This window comes from Triturus cristatus, chromosome 7, assembly GCF_964204655.1.
Source record: "Triturus cristatus chromosome 7, aTriCri1.1, whole genome shotgun sequence".
NCBI lineage: Eukaryota > Metazoa > Chordata > Amphibia > Caudata > Salamandridae > Triturus > Triturus cristatus.
Window position 1 is genome coordinate 1,376,422,953 of NC_140590.1, and position 20,434 is coordinate 1,376,443,386.

Consider the following 20,434-nt stretch of genomic DNA (forward strand, 5'->3'; position numbering starts at 1 on the left):
GCAACACATACTGTTCTATTTACATTCCGTGGCATAGGCGTACCCGCCGTCGCCACTACATTTCCCACAGTCCTTTGGGGCAACTTGCTGGTGTGACGAGCAGTGTGCGACCTATTCTTCCACAATTTAAACGGCTTCCTTGAGCTAACGGGCTGACGAGCCTTGGTTCTGCACCTGCGCGCCAGGAGAGGTACTTGACCTGCTTTTAATTACATTTTGGCAGTCCACACGGCACCCCTTTACACTGACCTGCTCCCTGCTGACGAGAGGCAACTACCTCGAAACACGTGTCCAGGGATGGCTAACGCAACACATACTGTTCTATTTACATTCCGTGGCATAGGCGTACCCGCCGTCGCCACTACATTTCCCACAGTCCTTTGGGGCAACTTGCTGGTGTGACGAGCAGTGTGCGACCTATTCTTCCACAATTTAAACGGCTTCCTTGAGCTAACGGGCTGACGAGCCTTGGTTCTGCACCTGCGCGCCAGGAGAGGTACTTGACCTGCTTTTAATTACATTTTGGCAGTCCACACGGCACCCCTTTACACTGACCTGCTCCCTGCTGACGAGAGGCAACTACCTCGAAACACGTGTCCAGGGATGGCTAACGCAACACATACTGTTCTATTTACATTCCGTGGCATAGGCGTACCCGCCGTCGCCACTACATTTCCCACAGTCCTTTGGGGCAACTTGCTGGTGTGACGAGCAGTGTGCGACCTATTCTTCCACAATTTAAACGGCTTCCTTGAGCTAACGGGCTGACGAGCCTTGGTTCTGCACCTGCGCGCCAGGAGAGGTACTTGACCTGCTTTTAATTACATTTTGGCAGTCCACACGGCACCCCTTTACACTGACCTGCTCCCTGCTGACGAGAGGCAACTACCTCGAAACACGTGTCCAGGGATGGCTAACGCAACACATACTGTTCTATTTACATTCCGTGGCATAGGCGTACCCGCCGTCGCCACTACATTTCCCACAGTCCTTTGGGGCAACTTGCTGGTGTGACGAGCAGTGTGCGACCTATTCTTCCACAATTTAAACGGCTTCCTTGAGCTAACGGGCTGACGAGCCTTGGTTCTGCACCTGCGCGCCAGGAGAGGTACTTGACCTGCTTTTAATTACATTTTGGCAGTCCACACGGCACCCCTTTACACTGACCTGCTCCCTGCTGACGAGAGGCAACTACCTCGAAACACGTGTCCAGGGATGGCTAACGCAACACATACTGTTCTATTTACATTCCGTGGCATAGGCGTACCCGCCGTCGCCACTACATTTCCCACAGTCCTTTGGGGCAACTTGCTGGTGTGACGAGCAGTGTGCGACCTATTCTTCCACAATTTAAACGGCTTCCTTGAGCTAACGGGCTGACGAGCCTTGGTTCTGCACCTGCGCGCCAGGAGAGGTACTTGACCTGCTTTTAATTACATTTTGGCAGTCCACACGGCACCCCTTTACACTGACCTGCTCCCTGCTGACGAGAGGCAACTACCTCGAAACACGTGTCCAGGGATGGCTAACGCAACACATACTGTTCTATTTACATTCCGTGGCATAGGCGTACCCGCCGTCGCCACTACATTTCCCACAGTCCTTTGGGGCAACTTGCTGGTGTGACGAGCAGTGTGCGACCTATTCTTCCACAATTTAAACGGCTTCCTTGAGCTAACGGGCTGACGAGCCTTGGTTCTGCACCTGCGCGCCAGGAGAGGTACTTGACCTGCTTTTAATTACATTTTGGCAGTCCACACGGCACCCCTTTACACTGACCTGCTCCCTGCTGACGAGAGGCAACTACCTCGAAACACGTGTCCAGGGATGGCTAACGCAACACATACTGTTCTATTTACATTCCGTGGCATAGGCGTACCCGCCGTCGCCACTACATTTCCCACAGTCCTTTGGGGCAACTTGCTGGTGTGACGAGCAGTGTGCGACCTATTCTTCCACAATTTAAACGGCTTCCTTGAGCTAACGGGCTGACGAGCCTTGGTTCTGCACCTGCGCGCCAGGAGAGGTACTTGACCTGCTTTTAATTACATTTTGGCAGTCCACACGGCACCCCTTTACACTGACCTGCTCCCTGCTGACGAGAGGCAACTACCTCGAAACACGTGTCCAGGGATGGCTAACGCAACACATACTGTTCTATTTACATTCCGTGGCATAGGCGTACCCGCCGTCGCCACTACATTTCCCACAGTCCTTTGGGGCAACTTGCTGGTGTGACGAGCAGTGTGCGACCTATTCTTCCACAATTTAAACGGCTTCCTTGAGCTAACGGGCTGACGAGCCTTGGTTCTGCACCTGCGCGCCAGGAGAGGTACTTGACCTGCTTTTAATTACATTTTGGCAGTCCACACGGCACCCCTTTACACTGACCTGCTCCCTGCTGACGAGAGGCAACTACCTCGAAACACGTGTCCAGGGATGGCTAACGCAACACATACTGTTCTATTTACATTCCGTGGCATAGGCGTACCCGCCGTCGCCACTACATTTCCCACAGTCCTTTGGGGCAACTTGCTGGTGTGACGAGCAGTGTGCGACCTATTCTTCCACAATTTAAACGGCTTCCTTGAGCTAACGGGCTGACGAGCCTTGGTTCTGCACCTGCGCGCCAGGAGAGGTACTTGACCTGCTTTTAATTACATTTTGGCAGTCCACACGGCACCCCTTTACACTGACCTGCTCCCTGCTGACGAGAGGCAACTACCTCGAAACACGTGTCCAGGGATGGCTAACGCAACACATACTGTTCTATTTACATTCCGTGGCATAGGCGTACCCGCCGTCGCCACTACATTTCCCACAGTCCTTTGGGGCAACTTGCTGGTGTGACGAGCAGTGTGCGACCTATTCTTCCACAATTTAAACGGCTTCCTTGAGCTAACGGGCTGACGAGCCTTGGTTCTGCACCTGCGCGCCAGGAGAGGTACTTGACCTGCTTTTAATTACATTTTGGCAGTCCACACGGCACCCCTTTACACTGACCTGCTCCCTGCTGACGAGAGGCAACTACCTCGAAACACGTGTCCAGGGATGGCTAACGCAACACATACTGTTCTATTTACATTCCGTGGCATAGGCGTACCCGCCGTCGCCACTACATTTCCCACAGTCCTTTGGGGCAACTTGCTGGTGTGACGAGCAGTGTGCGACCTATTCTTCCACAATTTAAACGGCTTCCTTGAGCTAACGGGCTGACGAGCCTTGGTTCTGCACCTGCGCGCCAGGAGAGGTACTTGACCTGCTTTTAATTACATTTTGGCAGTCCACACGGCACCCCTTTACACTGACCTGCTCCCTGCTGACGAGAGGCAACTACCTCGAAACACGTGTCCAGGGATGGCTAACGCAACACATACTGTTCTATTTACATTCCGTGGCATAGGCGTACCCGCCGTCGCCACTACATTTCCCACAGTCCTTTGGGGCAACTTGCTGGTGTGACGAGCAGTGTGCGACCTATTCTTCCACAATTTAAACGGCTTCCTTGAGCTAACGGGCTGACGAGCCTTGGTTCTGCACCTGCGCGCCAGGAGAGGTACTTGACCTGCTTTTAATTACATTTTGGCAGTCCACACGGCACCCCTTTACACTGACCTGCTCCCTGCTGACGAGAGGCAACTACCTCGAAACACGTGTCCAGGGATGGCTAACGCAACACATACTGTTCTATTTACATTCCGTGGCATAGGCGTACCCGCCGTCGCCACTACATTTCCCACAGTCCTTTGGGGCAACTTGCTGGTGTGACGAGCAGTGTGCGACCTATTCTTCCACAGTCCCTAAAAGTGATGTTCTGTTGGCGATGTCCCCTTGAAAATATGCCCTTTTAGTGTGGTCCATTAACACCATGTCATCTCCATGCTGCATCAGAAATAGGCCCTTCTTGCCAATTTTAGATATGGAAAATGTTTGTGTTTTTTAATGGCTAACTCAGGTCAGCATGTACGAATTAAAAAGCATAGGTGCCAGGTCACATCCTTGCTTTAAATGTTTACCGGTGTAAACCTTGGGAGTTGCTGTATTATGTGTCATCTGAATTCTCACCTATGTTTGAGAGTAGAGGGAGATTATTCCATCGAGCCATTTTTTGTGACTCCCCTGCTGGTTAGTTTGTTCCAGAGGAGCTGCCAATCCACCCCGTCGAAAGCTTACATGTAGTCAATGAGGCATGTGAAAAGCGGGGGGGGGGGGGGGTGGGGGGGTTTGCTGGGGAGTTTAGCCCGGTCAACTAAGAATGCCAGTGCCATAATGTTATCAATGGTAGATGCGCCTTCCCTGACACCTGACAGATAAAATGGCTAAATGCCCCCATCCATAACCCAGCTTTCCAAGACCTAGAGCATGGCACCAGCAAAGGCCTTTGCTTCAATTTCTAACAAGGCGATCCTTCTGTAGTCCGATAGATCTGTATTATCTCTTTTTTTATGAATTGACCTTAAGATTGATCTGCACCAGGGGTATGGGACCGTAGCTGTTATGGGACAGTGCTGGTATACTGGGGAGTGTAGAGATGCCCAATATTTGTAGTCCTCCTTAAACAAGAAACCTGGAAACCCATTCAGGCCTTAGGTACCGTCGTCTTTTTCTCTTCAATATTTTAACAAGCCTGTTGTGATCGACTAGGGGCAAGGATTGTTTAGGACTATTCTTTTGGCGGGTCAGTGGACTTGAAGGGTAATTGATTCAATGCAAGGCTTTCCTGTGTCGTAGGCCAAGCGGGGTCGTTACATTCGACGGAGGGTTACAATACAGTGTCTTGACATTATTTACCCAGGAGACAGCTGATACGCAATTTCGTTTGTCCAGAGAGTGACCCTTGAAGGTTATAATATACTGCCCAAATTCGGCCTGGTTAGAGTGTCTCAATAATTTAAAAATGTGAGCCCATTGCCCTTCCTGATGTTGTAAGTTGCATTGCCATATTAGCCTGTTGTGGTTTCTGGCTATGGCTAAATTATTAAGGTGTTCTGTATTTCCGTTTTGTTTGACTTGCCATTTGGCCGTTCTGAGAAACCTCTTACTCACAGCCTTGCTATTGTGGGTGTGGAAACATCCCATTCCATGATTGCATTGACACTTGCTCATAATACCTTCTTGTAGCAATTCATCCAAACCTGCTGTTGTTTTCGGCTATTGCAATAAGGTGTAGGCCTTTTGTTGTTATCCTATAGTCAAGTCAAGTCAGGGACATTTGTATAGCGCAGCACATCACTCAACGAGTCTCATGGTGCTTGCAGACGGCACTGATTAAGAAGGAATACTGATTTACTGGTCAAACTTACTGGTCAAACAACCATGACTTCAAGTTCTTACGAAAACAGCTGTGGACGGGAATGGTGCGTAGGTATAAAGGCATTTTATTCCAGGATGCCGGCGCAAGATAAGAGAAAGATCTGCCACCTTGTCTCGCTGTATATATTCTGAGGGGAGTGAGCAATGAATCAGTGCTGGATCTAAGCATTCTCTGAGGCTTATACCAATGTAGCTTTTTTGTCCAGTATCGCAGGCCTTTTCCATACAGATATTTGTGAGTTAAGCAAAGGATTTTAAAAAGAATTCGCTTTTTCACAGGAAGCCAGTAAAAGGCTTTTAGACAGGGGGCAGAGGACGATCTGTACGCAAGATTCAGGGCCAATCTGGCTGCAGTATTTTGTAAAATCTGAAGCTTATTTAGAAGGTTTTCATTTTTTTGAGAGCAGAAGCAGAAGGGTATTACCATAATCCATTCTATTTATGATTAATTAATTAATGAATTAATGGTTTTCTTGCCTCAATGGGAATCCATTTGAAAACCTTCCGCAGAGTGCGCATTATACCAAAACAGGTGCTGGTAATATGATTTATTTGGCTTTTCATGGACAGTTGATTGTCCATGTAGAAGCCAAGATTGCGAACCATCTCCTTGGGAGTTGGGCAAGTGCCCAGATCGGATGGCCACCAATCGGGTGTCCAATGTTCAGGCGCTTTACCAAAGAGCATCATCTCTGAATTAGTACCGTTCAATTGATGATGGTTACATCTCATCCACCTATCAATGTGAGACATGCAGTTTTTAAAACGTGACTTTGTTTCGATAGGATCTGGACCCAGTGTGATCAGTATTTGCGTGTCATCTGCATACGACATGACATAAAATCCATATTTTCTGATCACCGCGGCCAGTGGAGTCATGTACAGATTAAAGAGTGTAGGGCTCAAAATAGAGCCTTGTGGCACTCCCATCTTAACAGGTCTTGCGCATGAAATGCCGTTGCCCATCTGAACAGTTGTTATACGGTCTGATAGATAGATTTTGAACCATTTCAGGGCATTACCTCTGACACCAATCTCCCAAAGCCGTTGTTCTAAGATGCTGTGGGAGATGGAGTCAAATACAGCCGACAGGTCGAGGAGGACGAGGATAACTGACTGATGTTTATCCAATGCCTGTCTGAAGTTATCGGTAACCTCGACCAGGGCTGTCTCGGTACTGTGTGCTGCCCTAAAACCGGACTGTGAAGGGTCTAGAAGTCTGTGGCTCTCAAGGTGGTCTAGAAGCTGTTGGTTGATGAGGGATTCCAACATCTTCCCCAGATAGGGGAGCAGAGAAAGTGGATGGTAATTTAGAAGAAGTTTAGGATCGGCCGTAGGTTTCTTCAAAATTGGTCACACTCGGGCTGCCTTCCAAGCCGTAGGGAAAACTGGATCCGAGAGTGACTTGTTGAATAGGCCGGTTACACTGTCAAATAAAGCTGGTGCAATAATAGAGAAGAATTTTGGAGGTACAGAATCAGTGGGAGAGCCTGATTTTATCTTCTGCATGGCGATTGAGACTAGCTTAGTATAACATTTGGCAAATTCGTCCAGAATATAAGGAGGGTCAGAGGGAGTGCAAGGCTCGTCATCAGAGTGAATATTGCTATGTGATGAGAAAGATAAATGAATGGCTAAGATTTTTTCTTCGAAAAAATTGGAAAGGGAGTCAGCCCAAAGTTGAGTTTCAGGTATTGACGGCTGATTTCTGGTAGTTGTAAATTCCTTCAGGATTTGTTAAAGTTTCTTGGAGGAGTTTTCAGCCTTATTAATCCTGTCTATAAGAAATGATTTTTTTGCCGCTTTTATTTAATTCATGTAGCCATGATGTAGTTTTTTATATATTTCGCGGTCAGCCAAATTTTTACTTTTGCGCCATTTTCGCTCCACCGTGCGACACACGAACTTTGTAGTTCTTAGTTGGTCTGTGAACCAGTGGGCGATTCTGATCTTGGTCTTAACCTGTCTAAGAGGAGCAATTTTATCTAATACGGTTAAGATTGCCTCATCCAGGATATGTAATTCTTGGTTTACACTCATATCTGAGCTAGTTTGATCAGGGCAGAAATGCTTTAAAAAAAGAGGCAAGGTAACTTTACGCGAGGGCCTACGCAATGTGAAATAATTTTCATGGTCATTTTTAATCAGAGTGATTGGAATAAAAAATGTTAAAAGATAATGATCAGTCCATAATAATGGAACTGGGGATTTTACAATAATTTCAGACAGGTTGGTGAAGAGAAGGTCAAGGGTGTGACCGGCACTATGCGTAGGTTCTAGTACCAATTGGGCAAGACCGAGAATGTTTATATTAGAAATTAACTTGTCAGTTTCAGAGTTGAATGGTAATTCTGCATGGTAATTAAAATCTCCTATTAGGAGGAAATTATCTGATGCCAGTACGTGAGGGGCTAAGGTCTCTAATAGTTTCTCAGCAAAGTCCCCCTTAGGTCCTGGGGGGCGATAAATTAGGGACCCTCTCCATGAGCCATTGGAAAGGCCATTTATCTTAAAAATACAAATTTCTAAGTGGCTTTGGGCGAGAGTTTCTAAAACAGTAATGTCTAGATCGTGGATAGACGCTATTAACAAACCGCCACCTCTAATCTCTGTCCTGTCTAATCAAATTATCTTATATTGGGGGGGAGGCAGTATATATATGTCAGGAAAAGCATGTTCATGTAACCAAGTCTCCGTGACAAAACAAATCTCAGGGGTCTCTTGGTCTAACAGACTCCATATCTCAACAGAATGTTTGGGGATAGAACGAGCATTAAAGTAGATGGCACTTAGTTGGTGAGGAGCCTTAGACTTATTTGTGCAGTGAGACTTGGTGTCTGTAGGTCCTGCTATACAAGAAATTTCTGGGATACCAAGGATTTCTGCTACAAATGCATCAGTCAGAGCAGTATTGGGGGTATTTAACTATGTGAGTTCTTTCTTAGAGTATTTTAGGATCGTCATATTACCTCCGGGTTATAGGGTATCCTCCGGCCCTTAAGAAACTGAGGTGACAATATCCAGCAATTCAGGGGTCCTGGCGTCTGGCGGCGGTCAGGCGTGGACGGGCGCCCTTCCCCTGTTCAAATAGGAATGACGAGTAGAAAAACTGAAGCGCTACCTATCACTCCCGGTGGAGCCGGAAGTGTGACTGCCGAAGCGACCCTCTGTTCAATCGGCACAAGCCGTGATGGACCAGGGTCTAAGGCAGCTGACTAGGAGGCAAAGAAAGATCGGGGCAAGTGAGTGAGGCGCAAAGTAAATTTTATATTAAAACAATGGTTACATACATATTCAGTAATGATTAAAATTGAATTAGGTTTGCTGTATCACCTGGACAATAATGAGTAAATCAGCGGGGGCACAAGTTTTTTCAGGCGCCGCTGCGCGCATCCATGCCCTTCCCCTGTTCAAATAGGAATGACGAGGAGAAAGACTGAAGCGCTACCTATCACTTCCGGTGGAGCCGGAAGTGTGACTGCCGAAGCGACCCTCTGTTCAATCGGCACAAGCCGTGACGGACCGGGGTCTAAGGCAGCTGACTAGGAGGCAAAGAAAGATCGGAGCAAGCGGCACAAAGTAAATTTTATATTAAAACAATGGTTACATACATATTCAGAAATGATTAAAATTGAATTAGGCTTGCTGTATCACCTGGACAATAATGAGGAAAGCAGCGGGGGCATTTCAAATTCAAGGTGTCTAGGTTTGTCATGTTTACTTTGCTTAATTTCACTCTCCTTGGCAATTTATGGCTTTCTTTTCCGGTGGGGGTGCCCAGGATGTTTAACTTCTGAGCCGGTGTTCCATCGTTTCCAGCTCCCCATCTGAATGCGCCCCCCCACCCGCCGCATGTGCGCATGCGTGTTTTGCTGCGCACGCACACTATAAACAATTATCCTTTAACATGTTTTTCATGGTAAGTGATCGCTAATCTGTGGCAATTCAATTGAAACATCCAGTAGTTGTGAAAAGAGGGGACAACTCAAGAGCATATAATCCAGCATTGAAACATTATTAAACGACAAGGGTATGGAGAAGCGCGAGCCGGCACCTAAGATGGTTGCCTAATCCCGGAGCTCCGTGTTGCGTCGGAAATGCCGTTGTAATTATGCAGCTTCCGCGACCCTAAAAGCATTGGAAACAGGCAGGTGAACACATCAGAGCATGTCCTGCATTGAGTAACAGCTTTTTTGTTCTCTTTTTCTGGACTTTTTACTTACTTTAGGCCCCTGAACCCTGTGCCTGCACTGCGGCCACCATTTTGTTTTCCGGATATTTGAATCTCCTCAGCCCTGGACTGTTTGTGGCACTCTTTTCCTGCTCCTCATCTCTCTTCTTACAATACTGGGCATATCTTGTTTCACCTGCCCTGAGCCTCTTGGTCTGCCATTACTAGCGCATTGTTTTTCTTTTTCGCTCTTTTTTTTAAAATTATTGTCTGGCAGACTGGTTATTTCCTTGGCATTGGGCGATTGGGGAAAGGAATACATATTTACTGTTGGCTGCGTTCCTTTTACTGACTGTGTTTCTCAACATTACCTATGGGCAGAAGTAAAAGCCTATTACATTCAAACAAAAGCAGCTCTTCTAAGGTGTCTAAGTCTGACTCCTCATCGACTGTTCTTTCCATGGACTGTATGCTCTCTGCAGTGGAGATGGCTCAGTCTTCTACCTCTCGGTCAGCACCTCTCTCTTTGTCGACTTCCAAGATGCAGGCAATACCCACGGCTAATAAGTGCCTCAAGCAAGACCCACCTTCTCCTCCTAAGCCTCTCACTCCTGTATCTTTAGATACTCTTTCGGAGAAGATACAGGCTCTGCGTTCATTCATTGAGGAGACTAATACTCCGTTACAAGTGATGGATAATAAGTGGTCATCTATGGACTCTATGCTTTCCTTGGTGGAACAACGTGTCAGTGATGTCGAGGATGATGCTGTAAAAATAGCAACATTGGAGAAAAATATCTCATTGCTTAAATAATCAGCAGAAGATCTCGAAAACAGGAACAGACTAAATAACCTTAATTTATATGGCTTTCTGGAGGGTCTTGAAGGGAGTGAACCGGTTGCTTTTTTCATGTCCTTTTTTCCAAAGCTTCTAGATCTTCCACCCTTGACTAACTTGAACATCCAGCTTGCTCACAGGCTAGGTCCTTGCCTCTCTTCTACTTCGGCTCCATCAAAACCTCGTGGAGTGATTCTTCTCTTCTTGCAGTTCACAGATCTTCTCCAAGTGTTAAATGCAGCCAAGTCTAAAAAGCGTCTCGTTTGGTCTGGTGCTATCTTGTTTGTTTTCCAAGATGTTTCTACAGCAACGGCTAAATGGCGGAAAGACTTCCTCAAACTAAGACCTGAACTACGGGCCCTAGGTGCATGGTATGGACTTTTTTATCCATGTCTCTTTATCGAAATTCCTGGCTCTTCTTTCACTTGACTTTTACGCAACTGTTGTTCTCTGTTTTACTAATGTTTTCTTTCCTCACAGGTTGCTTCTTGATGCTTGTTTTCTCACTTGTTTCAAGTTTTTTCCTTCTTCGATTCCTTTGCAGGTTATTTGGAATTCTGTTGCCTGTTTCCTATTTGTCGTGGTGGCTTCCTGACCAGTGCTTAATTTGCAAAAAAGTAAGTGCCAGGGCTCTTGTCAGGAGACCACTGCACCATGTACCATTCATTGACCCTGCCAGCACCGCCAGTGATAGTAACAACACAAGAACTAACATTCACACTCCTACAAGTGTAACAGTTTGTACTATTTCAGGCCCCCTATGCTATAAGAATGACTTGGGTCAGGTAATACATTTTTTAACGTATATTGAGTCAATAATTAACTGTTGTTGTGGTAATCTCTAAATTAGCCAGACAGTGCCACGTTGTGGCAGACTGTCACAAGCCCCCAGTGCTGACAATTAAGTGCTGGTGTCGAGGACCGGAAACCACCGGATCAAATTAAGCACTTGTCCTGACGTGATACCTCCTCCCTTGTCGGTTGTGCCATCTTCATCTGCTGTCACCACTCCTTATTGTTTTCCTAATTTTTCCCTTAAACGATACGTATTACAGTCGTCAGTTATGTACTATCCCTTCTCGCGGTATCTTTTCTCCCTTCTTTTCTTCTCATTTTCTATCTTTCTTCTTTCTTTTCCTATAGTATATGTTTCAGTATATTTTCCCTTTCACATCTACTTCCTTCCTCTATTCCTTTCCCTTCTTCTCATTACTGATGGTTGTATGTTTTTTTATGTATTGTTATCGTTTTTACATTCAGAGTTATATTGTGGAATGTGAAAGGTTTAGTTAATTCTATTAAGAGACAGAGATTTTTGTCTCATTTGGCTTCCTATAACCCTGATTTGGTTCTTTTGCAAGAGACACATCTTACGGAAGTGGAAGCCTCCAAACTTAAACGTAATTGGGTTGGCTTAGTTTTAGTCTCCCCTGCATCCACCAAGAAGAATGGAGTTATTATTCTTTGTCATAAAAAGTTGAACTGTTCAGTTTTATCTAAAGAAATAGATTCTGAGGGAAGGTGGCTGTTGGTGAAATTGCTTATTAATGGTATCTCTCTAACTTTTTTTAATATGTATGGTCCTACTCAACCTGATTATTCATTTTGGCCTAATGTTACAAAAAAGTGCATTCAATTCAATTCAATCAGCTTTATTCGGCAATTAAGTCATAAAAGCACATTTACAAGCATTACATAAACATTTTATAAATTACCTAAAAAAGGGTAAAATTGCAATTAAATTTACAAACAACCGACAAGCTAAGTATTTATAAAAGGATAAAAATCAAAGGCATACGAGTGAGTCCAGCCCATATTGACTTGTGTTACGCAGAGAATGACATCGTGTGGCTTAATGGTCACATTACTTAAATTTACTGTATATGATAACTACATCAAATGGTGTTGGCCAAGGATAGTTATATTTTATGGCAAAAGATTTAATACAATTTCAAAGCTTTTGATCTTATGCCCCATGCCCACCCTAGGAATTTGGCCACCGCTATACAGATTGGGGGTGCGGGATTGGTGCATAAGATGCGAAGCGCGGTAGCATATCTTCTGATACCCAAGGATCTACAGATTGGTTTTATCCACTTTTTCCGGGGAGCTACATACATTGGACAGAAAAAAAGTACATGTCCTATGTTTTCGCATTCTTCTACACATCTATGGCACCTATCACTCTTAGTACCTTGCCCCCCCATCTAGAGGTAAATTCTGCAACAGGTAATGTTCCCACACGAAATTGGAAGTATAGCTTACGATCTAAAGTTTTTTCAATGAGATCCCAGAACTTCTCTAAGAAGGGATGGGCTTTTAGATCAAGGAAGCGTCCTGTTAGATGGGTGGAAAGACCTTGGGTAGTGTCCAGCTTGTAGACCCATTCCCAGTACAGTATTTTAAGCTTTTCTTTGGTGGGGAAGACAGCATTTACAGGGTTTTTCCAAAGTTCAATCAGACCTATGCTACCCAGAAGAGATTTTATCCCAGACAGCCATGTTATTTTTTGAGATCTGTCAGATTCAATTAAGTCCAAAAAGCCTCTCCTATAGTGGATAAGTTCGTCAGTACACCAAAGTCGGCGCCAGTATAATATTGGACGAAGCTTTGCCAGATGTTCTAATGGTTTTTTGCCTAGATCCAACAGTAGGGGTCGTAGTGGCGTACTAGAAAGATTTGTAACCTTGCGTATAAACGCATTTTCTAGGACCTTCAGACTGTTCAAATTACTGAAGGCCCAAAGCTCAGCCCCGTTGAGGCATGAGCCAAGGACCTTCGCCCCATAAATTTCAAGAACTGGAGAGATTGGCTTAGTGAATGAAGATTTGAATCTAGACAGGAGAGCACCTGTTTTTTGTTTATGTTGCAACACGGCACGGTCTAATTGGCAGCCCCAACGCATATCTTTTTGTAGTGTTATCCCCAGATATGTGAATGAGGTAACCTCCTCCAAGGGTAACTTGTTCATATATATTTTCCCTTTAAAGGATTTTGATCCGTTAAATGACATGAACTTTGTTTTTCCAGTGTTAACTTCCAAGCCTCTTTCTATACAGAATTCTTCAAAACATCCGAGGGCCTTTTGTAAACCACTCGGGGTCTTCGAGATAATTAAGGTGTCATCCGCGAACATGAGGATAGGGATGCGTACACCAGCCAAGGTAGGGGCATCAGTGGGGGTCAATGAGAGGCGACCGACCACCCCGTCGACAAAAAGGGAGAACAGGGTCGGTGCCAAGACGCACCCCTGTCGCACTCCCCTGCCAACCGGGAAGTCCTCAGTCACCTCCCCCCCGCCCCCCCACCGCACCCTAGCAACATTCTCCTCATGTAAACGGATAATCACGGTAAGAAGCTCGGGTGTCATTGCCATTTCCCTCAGAACCTGCCAGAGCCTTCTCCGTGGGACCAAATCGAAGGCTGCTTTTAGGTCCACGAATACTGCATATAGAGCACCATTTCCCAGGACCACCGTCTTCCAATATAGATTGGCAAAACGGAAGACTTGGTCAATTGTGCTTGTCCGTGATCGGAACCCTGCCTGCATTGGGCTTAGGATGTCCTGATCGTCTATCCAAGTTTGGGTTATATGCAGAAACATTCGGCCTATAATCTTTTGAATCGAGTCTATTAGACTGATTGGCCTATAGTTACTTGCGATAGATTTGTCCCCCTTTTTAAATACTGGGACAATTTCTGCACCCTTCCACGAGGGAGGGATGTCAGCTCCCTGTGCAATTGCATTAGCGAGTCGCACGATATAGCTAGACCAGAGACTTCTGTCGTTGATAAACATGTCCGCGGGAATACCATCCATACCAGGAGTTTTTCCCCCAACCACTTTGTCTAAGGCTCTGTCCACATCTTTTACAGAGAATATTGCCTTATCATAGTATACATGGCTGGGGGTCTCACTGGGGGTATTTTCACTGGGTCCGGCATACTGGGGTTTAAAATGAGCAACCCATGCGTTCTGCGCCACGTTGTTTTGTGGCCACTCTGCTATGCCGCCCCTGTCCCACTTATATATGTCCCAAAATTCTTTGCTATTCTTATTCCTGCAAGCATCAAGGAGATCCTTCCACATTTCGCTATCCCAAGTTTCCTTTGCCTCCTTCAATGTCTTTCCATAATGTGACCTAGCGGATCTAACAAATAGGGGATCTTTCTTTTTAAGTGCACTGCCAAGTTCAACCCGGGCTTTCCTACAATCGCTATTGTACCAACCCTCTTTTTTATGAAGCTTGGGATTTCTTTTAGAGATGGGCTTTAGAAAATATTTTCGCAGGCCCGCAAAAAGCCTGTTGTGAGTTTCCACCACTATCTGGCTGGGACTTTGGTCCACTAGCGGGCTATCCTGTGGTACTAGTGCAGACATAACTTCTTTCTTCATTGCTAGTAGGGCAATTGGGTCTTCTGCTATCCGGTCCCATTTTAGGTGACGCATGTTGTTGGACAGAAGATATTCAGGCTTGCGTGTGCCTAGCTGCGGTGGCGTGTAGCCGAGTAAGGACATATTAAATAAAGAAACTAATGGGTGGTGATCGCTCTCTAAGCGAATAACTACCTTCATATCAGTAAAGTGGGGCCAAAGCTTCATATGGATGAGCAGATAATCTATTCTACTTGCCCTGCGGCCATTATCAAAAGTATTTGTCCCGAATTTATCAGACAAACTTCTGCCATTGACTGCTCTCATGTGGTTGCCTAAACATAGGCCATTTAACTGGATTGCCGCCTCCGTCCACCTTTTTACAGGCGCGATCTCGAGGGGTGGAATTCCCCAACTAGCGTCTTCTTCTAAGGTGAGCTGGGATATGTCATAGTCCAGAGGCTCAAACGAAGTATTAAAGTCTCCTGCTATGATAGGTAAAATATTCGAAGGCAGGGAATCAATTATTTCTTCCAGTAGCTTTACAACTGGAGACATTTTTCCCCCCGGCAGACCTCGTGCATAAACATTAAAAATTTCTAACTTGAACCCAGACTTTGGAGCAATCTTTACAGATAGGATGTCGTCGCTGACTCTAGGTCCTTGAGTAACTCGACAACCTAGATCTTGCTTTAGCCATATGGTTAAGCCACCCGACGGTCGACCTCTTACGTTTTTTAGGGCTGGGATATAAAAGTTAAGGAATCCATTACATTGCGGAGGATCTAGTGACCATGTCTCTTGAAAGAGGCATATGTCAAATTGGGATATAAAACCAATCCAGTCCGGGTCCGCAATTTTTGAGCCTAGACCTGCGATATTCCATGAGATTATAGTTAATGAGCCGCTCTCGTTGATTCTTCCCTTGTTAGGTCTTGGGCTCCATCGTAGAAGGCCAAGGCTTTCCCTTTCTAAGTGAACCAGATTGTTAGTGGAAGTACTCACGTGAGATATAACTTCACAGTTTTGTTTTCCAGCTAGACCATCTAGGACTGTGACACGACTCGATGGAAATGTTGCCCCAGTCCTTGTCGGCTTTTCTCCCCTTTCTGGTGCTGGTCTAAAGTTGTTATCCCAGTAAGTTCATTTACAGCTTCACCAACCTCAATTGCAGTGGTACAAGCTATACATCTTCCTATAGTAATTATATCTGGTTTATTTGTTTTGTTCCACTTGCTATGGGGGTTTAATCGTCAATCACAGTCTTCCAATCCGGAAGACCCATTTGCCTCGCACTGCACTTTTGGTCCTCTACTGGAGCTGGGCCAGACGTCAGAGCCTCTCTGGCCATAGTCCACTGGGTTGGGCTGTTGATATTCGCAATAGAAGAAGGACAAGGGCAGGGAAAGGATGGGAGTACGATGATTGGAATTCTGCCAATTGCAGATGTGCTCCACTGCCCTAATATCTCTAAAATTGATTATAATACAATCTCCTTCTATTGTTTTTCTCTTTGGCCCTACCCAATTGACTCGTCGCACAAAAAGAATTTCTGTTGAAACATGCTGGGGAAGGGGGCGATTGGAATGTAGCCAGTACACACATTTATTCTTCAATTCCCCGTAGTCTTCCCTACTATCAACCTACTATATAACCCAGACTCCGAAGGAGCTAACCTTAACACCAGGTCAAAAATGGGACAATCAGATCTAACCCAAATTGCAGGTGTGTAATAATAATAAGGAGAACATGAAAAACTCGAGCCTGAAAAGGAAACGCAAAGAACCGTTAAATGGTGGCCAAACCGCGAAAGTAAGGAGAACTATCCCTGTGGACACTCCAGAGAAGTCCCCTGCTCTCCCAGAAGTTATTGTAGAATGTGGAAAGGAGGGAGCACCAATACCACCTACACTAGCCCCACCCAAGGATTTGCTAAATGCAGGAGAGGATTTTTGGGGAAAAATTGAGACAATATTCTACAAAACCTGCCAACCTATTTATGATAGACTGGATGGTATCGAAAGTAGACTGACTTGTTTGGAGTTGTCGTATTCGTCAGCTCAGTCTCGACAGAAAAATGCCAGTAAGTGTCAGGCGTGCACTAATTATCTGGCACGTCTTCAAACAAAAGTGCCATAACTGTCAACGAGGCTATTATTTCTATTCCAACTCCAACTAAAATAACTTCGCCAGAGTTGGGTCAGCTAACCCGGGATACCACCAAGACTACTACAATAGGCAATATGTACTTGGCTGGGGGCAGAGGTGGTTCCTATATTTAAAAAGGGCTCGCTCCTGCTCCCAGCCAATTATAGACCAATCAGTTTAATTGACGTGTCACAGAAGCTGTTTGGCAGGATACTGCTGAATCGGCTTCAGGACTGGGTGGAGGAGACGGGCGCCCTTAGTCCGTATCAGGCGGGATTTAGGAAGGGAGTCTCTACAGTGGATCAGGTTTTTTGTTTGAACGTTATTTATTGGAGGGCAGCGATATTGGAAGGTGGCAGTTTATACACCATATTTGTGGACCTGAGGGCCGCCTTTGACCTCGTGCCCAGAGGGAAACTCTGGAGTGTTCTGGCTGAGATGGGGGTCCCCCCGGATAGCCTGATAATTTTAAAGAGATTGCACCATAATAACTATGCCCGGGTCAGGTGCGGAAAATTTGGGGAATTAACGGACAGATTCCCCGTTGACAGGGGGGTCAGACAGGGCTGTGTATTGGCACCGGCCCTGTTCTGCCTCTTTGTCAACGGGGTAATCGCCCATCTTAATGGCACCGAATACACTGACGCCCCAAAGTTGAATGGCAGCAGGGTGCCTGCAATTATGTTTGCAGATGACACCCTGCTGCTGTCCAAAACCCCTATGGGGATACAGAGGATCCTTGATTCTTTTGTGGCATTCTGCACAGACAGGGGGTTAGAAATCAATGCTACCAAAACCAAGTTTATGGTCCTGAACCCAACCCTAAGATCACGCCCGAACCCCCTACTGGGATCATCACGTTTAGAGAGAGTCTCCACCTTTGAATATCTCGGTGTAACGTTGAATGAAACCATGTCTTGGGGAACACACCAGACTAGGGTTAATCTTAAATTAGTGCAGACCACTGGCGGCATTGCTCGGTTGATGAAAAGCCCCACATATCGACCGTTGGGGCCGCTTATCCAGATCTATAAGGCACAGGCCAGAGGAGCTCTGATGTATGGGGCGGAACTGTGGGGTCATATAGCCTCCTGCAGTTTGTCTATAACTGAGAATAATTTCATTAGACAGATAGTAGCACTCCCGTCTAGCACTCCGCTCCTCCCCTTGAGGATGGATCTGGGACTGAGACCAATAGCAGATGAACTAGGTCTCAGACCCATAGTCTTCTGGCGAAGGCTATGGAGCAGTGAAGAACTTTCTACCTACAGGGCGGAACTGAGGGAGTTTCTAACCCACCCTAAAGCTCTACAGATCCCGTGGATAAAATATATAAAAAAAGTCCTGTGTGAGACTGGGGCTCCCCGACCTGTGGTCGGATCCAGCTAACGCCTCACTAAGGATCCCACGAAGAGCTTTGGCCAACGCTTATCACGAGCAGAAATTATCTATGGCCCTAGACTGCAAGGAAGAGGGGTCATTAACATCTGTATTCGCGCAAAGCAAGGACTCATACAGGCTGGAGAGGGTCCTGGACGCTATGTCTCCTGTGTTGGCCAGGAAGCTATTTCTCCAATGGAGATATGGCACATTGCCTCTGCGATCTTACACCAGCTCCTGGTCAACATCGCCCTCTACCAAGCAATGCCCGGCATGTGTGTGTGCCGAGGAAAGCGATCTGCATGTGGTCTTGTTTTGTCCAACTTACACGGCCGCCAGGAAACATTGGCTCCTACCACTCATCAGAAACCTTGGTTTTAGGGAGTATCTCCCGGTGTATAGAATTTTAAAAACTGACGTTTCAGGTCCAATTGTGTTTGCACTAGCTAAATTTCTTACTAATGTCTGGTATATTCGCACCCGTATCCTAAAGTCGCAGGCTCCCACCTAATTTTAAGTTCATAATTTTAATCGCATGGCCTTTTATCTGATTCACCCTAGTAGTATTTTTTTCGTAGGGTGGAATGATTTTATATTGTACCAAATGTGTTTCCTGATTATTTTTTCTTTGATGGTTTTACATGTTTCATATGTGTTTTTTTTTTTTTTTGTATATCTTTTATGGCCAAATTGGTCGAAATAAAGATTAATTAAATAAATAGGCAATATAGCGAGTGGGGGGAGTATAGTGATGTCAACTAGTGACAGTCCAGTAGTAAAACAAGTAGGAAGGGATCCATCTAATACCCTGGCAACCAGGAAATTTCCAAGTATACACCTCCCCTTAGAGTCGAGACCATATGTGATAATTTTGGCTGGAGTTAAGCCTCTGGGACTTGATAGTAGGGAAGACTACGGGGAATTGAAAAGTGCATTCAATATAAGGATTAATTTTGTATTTTAGGTAGAGACTGTAACCAGATTGTTGATCCTTTTCTGGAATGGAAATCTGATGTCCGCTTTGTTTCCCATAAACCTCACAAACAATTCCTCACTGCACTCTCACAAACTCATTTTGTTGATGCCTGGCCTTTGTGTAATCAAGATGCCTTAGAATTTTCTTTTTTTTCACTCCCAAATGGATCATTTACACAATTGGATTACATTTTTCTTTCTGGGCCTCTGTCTTAAAACCTTATTTCTTCTTCTCTTGAACCTATTGTTATTTCTGATCATGCTCCAGTTGTTACTGATTTTGAGTTGCTCCCTCCACATCCCAAGTCCAATAGATAGAGATTCAAGAATTCTCTATTGAAAGATCCACCTTTTCTTCCTCATTTAATATCTTCACTATTTCTTTTATCTTACTTAATGTATTGCCTGATACTTCTCCCCAGCTATTGTGGGATACCGTTAAAGCTGCGGCTCGTGGCTTTATTATTGACTATGTTTCCAGAAAAAAAACACCTTCTTCCCCAATATAATGCTCTCCTAGCAAACATTAAACACCTAGGACATCAATTTCATACCACCTCTTCTGACACGTCTTTGCAGGGACTTATTCAGGCTATGTAATAAATCCTCTACTGAGAAGGCCTCCTCTATATTATTGCGTAGTAGTGCTCGCTATTATGGTGGTCGTAATAAAGTGGGGTCCCTTTGGCCAAATCACGTAAAGAACGTTCTCTCATTAAAACTATTCATTCATCCGACGGAACACTTCTCTTTACAGATCAGGATATTTTGGATGAGTTCACAGGTTTTTATAAACAATTGTATATCCCAGAGTCCCCTCCTGCCACCTCTCTCATTGACTCTTACTTCAATGATATTCCCTCTCCCCCTCAAAGTAGCTTGAATTTCTGGTCTCTTGATTCTGTTTTATCGTTGGAGGAAATTTCTAGGGCATTAAACTTTCTTAAAAAGGGTAAAACCAAAGAGACAGATGGTTAAACAGTGGAATTGTATTTACACTTTTCAAATTTACTCCTCCCGAAGCTTTTACAACTCTTTCTTTACTTTCAGGAGACGGGTGGAGCAAATGGCACGTTTCAGGAAGCCACCATATGTCTAATTCCCAAAGAGGGTAAAGATCCCGCTTATTGTAAGAAATATCGACCCATTTCTTTGGTAAACATAGATTATAAAATCTTTGCCAAAAAGCTTGCCCTGAGACTTGACCCTAATCTTTCCCACCTCATTGGTAAAG

General features: G+C 45.2%; 1 pseudogene; it reads right to left on the minus strand.

The window, feature by feature from the left end:
• LOC146812097 (uncharacterized) overlaps positions 1-15,255 on the minus strand; it is a 163,947-nt pseudogene extending 148,692 nt beyond the window's left edge.
• Positions 15,256-20,434: the final 5,179 nt, after the last annotated feature.